At 37.7% G+C, this 12104-nt stretch overlaps 1 protein-coding gene and 1 non-coding gene across 4 annotated transcripts in view; one reads left to right on the forward strand and one right to left on the reverse strand.

Annotated features, from left to right (window-relative positions):
- Positions 1 to 12104, forward strand: part of SOS1 (SOS Ras/Rac guanine nucleotide exchange factor 1) — a 148637-nt gene that overhangs the window by 51784 nt on the left and 84749 nt on the right. The window lies entirely within an intron of this gene.
- On the reverse strand, positions 10719 to 10823 carry LOC128773719 (U6 spliceosomal RNA). Its single transcript, XR_008418153.1, has one exon. It is a non-coding gene; the product is annotated as a U6 spliceosomal RNA (small nuclear RNA).

A 12104-nucleotide genomic window follows, 5' to 3' on the forward strand; every position in this document is an offset into this window, starting at 1 on the left:
ATAGTTTGAGAATAGGTATTAATTCTTTAAATGTTTGGTAGAATATTTCATAATAGTCTTTCATGGTTGTTTGTATTTCTATGGTGTTGGTTATTTCTCCCTCTTTCATTAGTGATTTTATTTATTTGGGTCCTCTTTTTCTTCTTTCTTTCTTTCTTTTCCTTCTTTCTTCTTTTTTTCTTTTTTTTTTTTGAGTCTGGCTAGAGGTTTATCAATGTTTTTGATCTTTTCAAAGAACCATCTTCTGGTTTCATTGATCTGTTTATTGTTTTTTTAGTTTCTATGTCATTTATTTCTTTTCTCACCCTTTTCATTACTTCCATGTTCCTTCCTTTTACTGTCTTGGGGATTTGTTCTTTTTCCAGTTCCTTTAGGTGTAAGGCTAATTTGTTTATTTGAGATTTTTCTTCTTGAGGTAGGCCTAGACTACTGTAAACTTCCTTCTCAGATCCACTTTTGCTGCATACTGGCGATTTTGGAGCGTTGTGTTTTCATTTTCATTTGTTCCCATTTTCATTTGATTTCTTCTATGACTTTTTGGTTGACCTATTCATTGTATAGTAGCATGTTATTTTATCTCCATGTATTTTTGCTTTTTCCAGATTTTTTTTGTGGTTGATTTCTAGTTTCAGAGTGTCGTGGTCAAAAAAGATGCATGGTGTGTGTGACTGATTATTTTTGAATTTGTGGAGACTTGGTTTGTGGCCTTATACCAGCTATTTTAATTTCTTTGTCTGCTAATTCCATCATCTTTGCCATTTTCTAGGTTTGTTTCAATTGGTTAACTTCTCTTTTGCTTTTGGGTTATTTTTTCCTGCTTCTTTACACGCTGGTAATTTTTTATTGGTTGTCAGGAATTGTGAATTTTACATTGTTGAGTACTGGATTTTGTTATGTTTCTATGAATAGTGTATTTTGTTCTGACAAGTAATTAAGTTATCTGGGATAAGTTTAGTCTTTCTGAGACTTGCTTTAAGCTTTGTTAGAGCAGTTCCAAAGCAGACTTTAGTTTTACTACTGAGACCGTATTTTCCTGAGCACTTTGCCTGATACCCTGTGTACTATTAAGAAATCTTTCCAGTCTGGCTGATGGGAGCATGAACAAATCCCAGTTCTGTGTGAGCTCCAGGAGTTGTTTTGTCAACTGTCTTCTGGTGGTTCTTTCGTGGCCTAGGGGCACTTTTTCTCACATATGCATATCAGTATTCAGCCATAGAATTAAGGGTACTCTGCAATCTCTGGAGCTTCCTCCATCTTGGGCAGTCCCCTCCATCCTAGTACCCTACTGCACATATTCTAGCCACCTTGACGTGCATGATTCCTATTTCTTTCTCTGAGATTGCTAGGCTTCTTTTGAGTTTTTGTTCCACACTCTTCCTGCTCAGTGACCTGAACGCTGCCTCCAGGCAGAAGCTGAACAATTATAGGGCTCACCTCATTTGTTTTTCTTCTCTTTCGGCACTGTAGTTTTGAGCTGCCTGTTTCCCAAATGTCTGAAAATATTTGGTTCATATATTTGGTTTTATAAATTATTTGAAGTGGGAAGGTAATTCTGGGACCTCTTAACTCTATCATGACCAGGGACCTGTTCCTTTTGTTGCAACTGCTGGAGGTGGGTAGGAAAACTGGAAACTGGGGAGGGGACAGGCAGGCATAGTGGTCCCACTTGTCCTAGCTGGCAGTTCAATACCCTTTCAGCTTTTGCACACTTTTCCATCGCTTTTCTCAATCTACTGTTTATTTCTACTTTCTTCCCAAATGGATTCTAAACCATTATCCTCAAACAAAATGTCTGATTTCAGTATAGTTCCCAGTCTGTGTTCCCAGTCATATTTATCCCTAGTCATTTTATTACATGTGTAATATCCAATTTGGTTAGGAACAGAAAGAAGGAAAACATACTCATTAACCACTAAACCTTTATTAGAAATAAAAGCAAGTCATGGGACATCCATTAGATATATATGGTGTGTCAGTAAGTATGCGTTGTAGGCAATTCATGAAAAAGACACAGTCCGTCCTCTCCAAGAGCTTTCAGTTCATTGAGGGAAACAACTATAGTATACATCAGTGTTGAACTATTAACCAAAAAAAGGTATAATAACTTGGAGAAGGCCTCAGTTAATTCTGATTGGGAGATCAAGTGAATTGATATGATAACAGGGTCACAAAAGGATCATTAGGGTTTCAGTCGGCAAGGTTAAGGGGAGAAGGACAGTCAAGGCAGAGGACAAGCATGAGAAGGCATGGAGGTAAGTGTGTTCTGGGAAGCCCACACTCATCCTTTAGATCTCCGCTTAAATATTACTTGATCAGGGGGCGCCTTGGTGGCTCAGTCAGTTAAGTGTCTGACTTCAGCTCAGGTCATGATCTCACAGTTTGTGAGTTCGAGCCCCACATTGGGCTCTGTGCTGATATCTCAGAGCCTGGAGCCCGCTTCGGATTCTGTGTCTCCCTCTCTCTCTGCCCCTCCCATGCTCACACTGTCTCTCTGTCTCTCAAAAATAAACATTATATATATATATATATATATATATATATATATATATATATATATATATATATATATATATTACTTGATCAGAGAGGATGCCCCTGATCTCCAAATCTAAATTTGGGGTGCCTGGATGGCTCAGTTGGTTAAGCATCCGACTTCGGCTCAGGTCATGATCTCACAGTTTGTGAGTCTGAGCCCCACATCAGGCTCTGTGCTGACAGCTCAGAGCCTGGAGCCTACTTCAGATTCTCTCTCCTGCTGTCTCTGCCCTCCCCACTTGTGCTCTGTCTCCCAAAAAAATAAATAAATAAACGTAAAAAAAATTTTTTTAATCTAAATTAGATTATTCCTGTCCATAAAACTGTTTTCTTCATACAGTTTTAATAATTGTTTCATATTTTTCTCTTTCGCTAATTTGTAAACCGCATGAATACAGGCAGAGCTGTCTTTTCATTGTATTCCCAGTGCCTGGTATTATATCTGAAACATAGCGGGCTCTCAAGAAATATTTCCTGAATGAGTGGATGTGTCAGGCAGTATGCTAGTCTGCCTCATGGGTGTTGAATGTGAAGTGAACCACACACATGTGTCAGTAATTTCTCTTAAGCCTTTATCAACAGAGGTAAAATGTGTTCCTATAAAGGGCGTGAAATAACGAGTAATAAATTTTTTACTCACAATTGGGCTAGTATTTCCTTTACCCTCCATGTTCTGCATCCCTTTTCAAGACTTCTACAGTTGTGTCTCTTCTTTCTTTCTTTGCTAACATTCCCCTAAGAGCAGTCTGAATTTGGGGTCCCCCTGCCCCTCTTTCTCCTCCCATGTACTCCTCTATGGCCTTCCAATTGAGTTTCATTTGGTTGAGTTCCATTTGAGTTGCCATTTGGATTCTGCTCCTGCTACTCGATTCATATTCTCTAAGAGGTCACCACTTATGTGATAATAATTGTTCATTGGTTGGCCTTTTCAAAATATATTCTGTTTGAGTTTTGCTGTGTTTAAAGCTGATAGACAGTGGTTTTTGTTTTGCCTCATGTCCATCTGCTTGCTGCTTGGATGTAGGTGCTACCAAGATTTCATCCTGTCTTTCACTGCCTATGGTCTACCTTGGGCTGGGAGATTTTATCCACCTCTACTTTGTACTATTTCCTGTGAGTGATTGGGTGAATTCCAGATCCTTGTCTTTGGCCTTAACCTCGTTCTTGAGCTTTAAGACCTAGCTTGATTTCCAGACATTCTTTGGTAAATTTAGAGTAAAATTTGATTATTGCATTAAGATACCTTTTCTTAAATATTCTTTTTTGGGGTGCCTGGGTGGCTCAGCGTCTGGCTCTTGGTTTTGGCTCAGGTCATGATCTAGCGGCTTCGGGGGTTTGAGCTCCATGTCGGGCTCTGCCCTGGCAGTGCAGAGCCTGCTTGGGATTCTCCCTCTCTCCCTCTCTCTATCTGCCCCTCCCCTGCTTGTGGTGTCTCTGTCTCTCTCAAGATAAACAAACTTAAAAAAAAATACTTTCTTTATTCTTTCTTCTTTCATAACATAGATCTCATATTTCTTTGCCAAAAATGTAAAAGAAAATGAGGGAAAAGACAAAGTAACACAAGACAAACTAACACAACCTAAAGCAAGGAATGTAAGTTCTGTGAGGACTAGAACTTTGTTATGCTATTCCCAAATGCCTACCACACCGCCGAGTATATGGGCTGCTCAAAATATTTGTTGCACAGATGAAAGAAATGCAAGGGGAAGGGCATTACAAGAACTAAAACATTCTATCAGGCTAATGTGGTCTATAGTCTTAACTCTGATGTTTATATAGTAGTGTTTATTTTATTTCTCCTCTTCCTGCAGCTTGAATCATATTTCTATTTTCCCATATGAACTGAGATTTTGGACAAGTTTTGTAAAATACCTAACTATCCTGTTCCTGGCTACGTAATAGCTGAGGGCTTAAGTCCTTATTTCAAGTTTGATTTACATTACATATTAGATATAAATAACAAAATGGAATAAATTGAACAGTTCATGATATTAGTTAAATTAAGGCGGGTTAACTTTTCTCCCTGGATTAAACATTAAAATTAGAAATAGGATGGTTCTGGGTGAAAATTTCAAACTCAGATTTGAGAAAATATCCCTGTTCAGCATCTTTATACCCTGACTTGGGTTGAAAATATGATAAGATGCTAATAGTGTGTAACAAGGCAAAGAAACCAGGCACCTGTACTTAATTAGTCCAAGACTTGTTTATTCTTAGTACTTTAATTTGTCAGTTTTTTCAACTTTTTGATGTGATGCATTGTATTTTCAAGCTATTTTGTAAGACATTCTCTTTAGGTGGGGAATTTAGGTTACAGAGTCACTTCTGGCTCTTTCTTTCCAACACTTAGATTTTATGATTGTATGTGTTTGTGTTTCCTTTCTTCAGCTTTACTATTAACTCTTAACTAGGTATCATTTTCTATACCCTTTTTAATATAACCTAGCAGAGTATTCTTTATGGAGAGAGTTTAATGAATGTTTTTAATAAAAGATTCAGGGGTGTCTGAGTGGCTCAGTTGGCTGGACCTCTGATTCTTGATTTTGGCTCAGGTCATGATCTTGCAGTTCATGGGTTTGAGCCCTGTGTCGGGGTCTGAGCTGATGACACAGAGCCTGCTTGAAATTCTCAGTTTCCCTGTCTCTCTGCCTCTCTCTCTCTCAAAAATAAGTGAACATTTTTAAAAAATTAAAAGAGTTCTATATTATACTTAGAAGTGGAATTGCTAGATCATAAAGTGTGCTCACACGTACACACACACACACACACACACACACACACACACACACATAGATATTTGGCTTTACTAGCTATTCTCAAACTTTATTCCAAAAAGGTCATGTTGCTTTATATTTCCACCAGTAGTAAATGAAAATTCCCATTTCTTCATCTCTTCACTAACACTTGATATTCTCAGACTCTTAAATTTTTGTCAGAATAGTAAGACCTGAAATTATAATTCATAGTTTTAACTTGTTTTGACTTGAATACTTATAAGGTTGAGGCTGAGCACCTCTGTATTATTTATGGGGCAATTGTGTTTCCTCTTCTATGAAATGCTTGTACATGTCTTTCCCCCATTTAAAAAAATGAGGTGTTTTCATTAATACTTAATAGTTCTTTATTTATCCTGGATATTTATCCTTTGTAGATTATATGTGCTTCATTTATTTTTGCCCAGTGTGTCACTTAGCTTTGTACTTTTTGTGTTTGATGAAGCAGTACATTTTTTTTTAACATTTATTTTTGAGAGAGAGAGAGACTGTGTGTGTGTGTGTGTGTGTGTGTGTGTGTGTGTGTGTGTGTGTGAGTGAGAGAGAGAGAGAGAGAGAGAGAGAGAGAGAGAGAGTGAGAACACAGGGGAGGGACAGAGAGAAAAGAGAGAGAATCCCAAGCAGGCTCCACACTGTCAGAGCCGAGCCCAACACAGGGCTTGATCTCACAAACTGTGAAATCATGACCGAAGCCAAAGTCAGCAGTTGTGTCCTTGACTAACTGAGCCACCCAGGCACCGCAAAGTAGTAGTTCTTAATTTAAGAAATTGAATTATGATTTTTCTTTGTTTTGTACTTTTTGTGTCTTTTCAAAGAAGTTCATTCCTACCTCAAGTTATAAAGATATTCTTCTATACTTTTTGGGGCTGGTGGCAGGAGAGAGCATAAGCAGCAGAGAGGGGCAGAAGGAGATAAAATCTTAAGCAGGCTCCACACTTAGAACAGAGCCCAACTCGGGGCTCTCCCCATGACCCTGAAATCATGACCTGAGCCAAATTCAAGAGTTGGACGCTCAACCAACTAAGCCACCCAGGCGCCCCTCTTCTATGCTTTTTTTAAAGGTTTCTAAATGTTTTGTTCATCACAATTATGTACTTGATCCATCTTTGATTTTTTTTTTAGATGGTTTTCTATCTTAGTCCATTCAGTTTCCATAACAGAATACCATCGACTGTGTGGCTTATAAACAACAGAAAGTATTTCTCACAGTTCTGGGGGTTGGGGACTCCAAAAATCAAGGCACTGGCAGATTTGGTTACTGGTAAGGACCTGTAACCTGGTGCATAGATAGCTATTTTTTGTCTGCATCCTCACATGGTGTGAGGGGGCCAGAGAGCTCTCTGTTTTTTATTTATTATTTATTATTACTTTTTATTTCTTTCCTTTGGGAAGTACTGTTTTAATATATCTTTCTCTCCCCACCCCCATTTTCTTAATTTGGATGCTTAGCCCATTCATTTTCATTCTTTCTTTACTTCTAATATAAACATTTAAGGCTTTAAGTTTCCTTGTAATACTGCTTCAGCCACAACCCACATTTAAAAGTAAACCTTTTACTTTAGAATAATTTTATATTTACAGAAAAGTTGCGAACATAATACAGAAAATTCCTGTATACCCCTTACCTAATTTCCCCTTATTAATGCCATATGTCACTGTAGTACGTATGTCACAACTAAGAAATCAACATTATTTGTACGTTATTATTTACTGAATTTCATATCTTATTCACATTTTGCCCGTATGCCCCAGTGTCCTTTTTACAACTTTAGGATCCCACCCAGGATACCACATTACATTTAGTCATCTTGCCTCCCTAGCCTCCTCTGGTCTAAGACAGTTTCTCAGACTTTCCTTGTTCTTGATGACTTTGAGAAGTACTGGTCAGGTTTTTTGCAGTATACACCTCAATTTGGATTTGTCCATTGTTTTTCTCATGGTTAGACTGAGGTCATAGGTTTTTGGTAGGAAAACTACAGAGGTCAAGTGCTATTTTTCCCCAAACGATATCAAAGGCATGTGTTATAAATATGACTTCTCATTTTTGACGTAACCTTGATCACTTGGCCAGGGTAGTGTTTGTTAACTGTATCCATTATAAAGTTTCTCCCTCTCCCCCTTCTTTTACATATTCTATGGAAATGGACTATAACTGTAGAGAACAGTATTAAGTACCCCTCCCCTAACTTGCTTCAGAAGAATATGGAAAATGTAGGGGAGGGCGTAATTTTATAGGTGTGTGTGTGTGTGTGTGTTCCATATATATATATATATATATATATATATATATATATATATATATATGGAAAGAGACAATCTCTATTTAGAACATAAATACATATTTATGTTTCATATATCTATCTGTATCAGTATGGCCGCATAGATGTTTGTTTATTTTGTACTTTGGGTTTGGGTTATAATCCAGTACTATATTACTTATTTTCTTGCTCAAATTGTTCTAGCTTTAACCATTGGGAGCTCTTTAATGTTGGCTTCTGTATTACTTTCCCTTTCATTCTTTTCTGCTCCTCCCACTCCCCCCTATGATTTTTTTTTTTACATACCCTACCCTTTTGTTTTTTGAGCACTTCTTTTTTTTTTAATTTTTTTTTTTTTAATGTTTATTTCTGAGACAGAGAGAGACAGAGTATGAGTGGGGGAGGGACAGAGAGAGAGGGAGACGCAGACTCAGAAGCAGGCTCCAGGCTCTGAGCTGTCAGCACAGAGCCCGACGCGGGGCTAGAACTCACAAACCATGAGATCGTGACCTGAGCTGAAGTCGGACACTCAACCGACTGAGACACCCAGGCGCCCCAACACTTCTTTACTTTCTAGCACTACAGCATGCTTTAGGCTCAATTTGTTTATTCCCTTCTCTGACCTAGAATCAGGCATGTTGCCAAGAAACCCTGCTTTCTCTTTTGGAGAATGGTGTTGGAAACCAGGACCAGGGCACTGGATGTGCTCATTGTTACTAAGGTATATGTACCTTTAGGTCCTCTCAGTGGACTGAACTAGGAAATACATGTATTTCATAGTATGTACATAGGCACATACTTTAGGTACATAATGGTAACGTGGGCATATTGTTTTATTTTTGTCATTCTACTTAAGAACATTTGACTTTAGTGCCTATTTTTAAGCCTCATTTTAGGTAGTGGACAGGGTAGGGAACCTAGTTGAAGGTAACCTTGTGATAGTGATATCTTGTCTTTTTACAAAAAGGTCTTTTTACCAAGACCCTTTTTAAGACAAAAATAGTCCTCAAGGCACTATGGTTTGTTTCCAAAGTCCCATAACTGAATTGTTTAGAATGTAGAATAAAATTTCCCTTAACACCAAATATATTAAGTGTAGTTTAATTTTTTTTAGCATGGCCTACAGAAATCTTTTATTTTCTATCTCTTGCCCACCTCAGTTCTTACCACCTCCCCATGCTTCCTAATATTCTAATCATACAAAACTGCTTGACATTTCCTAACCTGCAATACATACTCTCATATCTCTTTGTGTTTACCTGTAGTATTCCTTCTAGATTGCCCTTCTCTTTGATTCACTCAGACGATTTTCATTCAGTTTTCAAAAGTCAGCTCAGGTTGTAGATCTTCTATCATCAATCCCCCCTTAACTGGTCCAGATATATTTAGGACATGAGAGGGAGAGCGAGAGCGTGAGTGGGGGAGGGCAGAGAGAGAGAGAGAGAGAGAGAGAATCCAAACAGGCCCCACGTGTCAGGCTCAAACTCATGAACCGTGAGATCATGGCCTAAGCTAAAATCAGGAGTCATACCCTTAATGCACTGAACCACCCAGGTGCCCCTAGGAGTTCGTTCTTCTATGTTAATATTTCTCGAAGTGTGATTTCAGGACCACTTGCAAGAATCGCCTGAGACAGGGGCGCCTGGGTGGCTCAGTTGGTTGAGCGTCCAACTCCAGCTCAGGTCATGATCTCACAGCTCATGAGTTCGAGCCCCATGTCGGGCTCTGTGCTGACAGCTCAGAGCCTGGAGCCTACTTCGGATTCTGTGTCTCCCTCTCTGTCTGCTCCTAACCCACTAGCATTCTGTCTCTTGTCTCTCTCAAAAATAAATAAATATTAAAAAAAAAAAAAAAAAGGATCTCCTGAGACACTCCTGAGGTATTGTTAAAAACGCAGACCTTGGGGCCCGTCCCCAGACCATGGCAAAGGGAATAGTTGGAGTGGGGTGGATTTGCATTGTTGATAGTCTCTGTAGGCGATGTGCAATATTTTTATGTCCCATTCCAGTGTTTTTAAAGAGTCTTTTTTTTTTAAATGTTTACTTTTGAGAGAGAGGGAGAGAGAGAGAGGGAGAGAGGGAACATGCATGCAAGTGGGGGAGGAGCAGAGAGAGGGAGACCAAGGAACCCAAGCAGGCTCCACACTGACAGCAGAGAGGCAGCCCAGTGCAGGGCTCGAACTCAGCCATATTTAAATGAAAAAATTTAAATGTACACAAAGTAGACAGAATGAATATTCATGTGCTCATTACCTAGAGTTAAGAGGTATCTGGATTTTGTCACATTTACTTCATCTACCTTTTTATTTTTCTCCGAAGTATTTGAAAGCAAGTTGAGTTCACCAGAGGTCATTTTTCCCTTACATAACTTCAATGCCACTATCACAGTTATCAAAATTAACAGCAGTTTGTTGGTGCCATCTAATAATACCAGTCAAAATTCAAATTTGTTCATGTGTCTGAAAAGTGTCAGTTTTGCAGTTGGTTTATTGGAATCAAGGTCTTCATATTAAATGTAGTTGTTATGTCTCTTAAATTTCTTTAATATACAGATCCTCCTCTTCCAGTTGACTTATTGCAGGAACTGAATCAGTTGTCCTGCAAGATGTTCAACATTTTGGAGTTCTCTGTTTATTTCCTTGGGGTAATATCTAACTTTTCTTATATCTGTCATAGTTGCTATAAATGGAAGTCAGCTTTAGAAGCTTGATTAGATTTATTTTTAGCTTTTTTGGCAAGAATACTTCACAGGTGGTGCTGTGGCTTCACACTGCATCAAGTCTGGCCCCAATTTTAGTGACGTTAACTAAGATTGATCAGGGGATTCAGGAGGTAACAGCCTGAGCCCTACTTAAAAAGATCATCTCTTTATGTAGTGGTTTCTTTCATCTGTTGGTAATTAGTGTCTGAATTTATGTTGTTCAAGTCGCAAATGGGTGGTTTTCTAACTCTGTTCCTTTTACATTTGTTACCTGGAATCCTTCTATAAGGAACAATTCATCAATGCCAGTTGTTTGGTTTATCCCAGAGTATAGTATAGTTCAGACAGGAAAAGAAGGATGTGTATTAATTCTTTCAGGATAAAGACTTGGTGCCCCACTTGTTTCCAATTTGGTATTTTTTGAAACCTCATTTTGACCTCATTGGTTTTTGTAGATTCAATGTATTTCACGAATTTGCATGTCATCCTCGTGCGGGGGCCATGCTAATCTTCTTTGTATCATTTCGATTTTTGGTATATATGCTGCTTGAAGCAAGCACAGATTCAGTGTGTTTCAGTTAGTTGCAGCTGATTTGGTTTTTGAGGTAGCCCTTTGCCTTTTCATGAGATTCCTGTGTTGTTTTGTTACGTTTTGTTTTGTTTGTTATGGCCCATTCATCTGAGAGCTTCCTTGCTTTCTGGTACAATAAGACATCCCAGGCTTATATTTTCATTTACAATTTAGATTGAATTAAGAGTTAAATGTGTATGTGTTTTAAAAATTCTGTGCATATCTCCTACTATAGTTGGAAATTTCTTCATATAATATGAGATAGAATTTTTTAGTAACAATATTTACTATAATTTAAAGTTTTTGCTGTATGTTAGCTGTATCATTTTTTTCATTGCTTTCATTTTTAAAATTTAATTACATTACAATTTAAGTTATCTTTATTATTTTTGTATATGCATATTTTTGGCCATAGTAGTGGTCTAAAGCTTCTTCTACAGTGTTCACAGGTTCTCAGATATTTTGTTTATTTTTGCTCACACGACAAAATATGTGATAAGTAGTCTTAAATAATTTTTACTTATTTCAGTCAATTTATTGTAACCATTTTCATCTAACATTAGTAAAGGGGAAGAATCTTGGAAATTGGGACTAAGTTATTTGTAAATATTCTTTAAATAAGTCCTCTTTACTTCCTGTAGTTATGACAGCTAGTAAGTTAATAAGTAAATATATCTCTATGGTAAATACCCAGTAGTTAGGTTGTTTTGCTACTTGAGTATTTGAAACACTGTTTGGGTAAATAATTCTCCACAACCAAAAAAATAAAATACAATAAAAATTTCAAAACCACTTAAAAAAAAAAACAGTTTCAGTTTTGTTTCACTACATGTAATACAAAAACCTTAAATTGAGGTGTTAAACTGAATTTCTTCTCTTTTCTGCAAAATATTATCCTATTCTAATATTTCCTATCCTGGTTAATTTAGTGGTTCTGATTGTTGCCCCCATTCTCCTCCAAAATAGTTATCCAAACACACCTCCTCACTTTCCCACCTCCCACGGTTTCTCCCTCTGTTCAGGCATCCATGGTTTCTTTTTCCAGACCTTACAGCATCCGTCCAATTAGTTTTGCTTCCTTCAACCTCATCTTCCTTTAACTCATTCTTAATACTGATACCAGAAAGATTCTTAAGCAAAGGGATCTAATTATGTCAATGTCTTGCTTAAAACCTTTCAATTATTTTCTACTTCCCTGGTTACTTCCCCACTTCTTAGCATTCCACACAAGCCTGCCCTTTCCAGGCTTAGCTGTCCTCACATTTT

This window comes from Panthera pardus, unplaced genomic scaffold (assembly GCF_024362965.1).
Source record: "Panthera pardus isolate Hobbes unplaced genomic scaffold, ASM2436296v1 HiC_scaffold_26, whole genome shotgun sequence".
Lineage (NCBI taxonomy): Eukaryota > Metazoa > Chordata > Mammalia > Carnivora > Felidae > Panthera > Panthera pardus.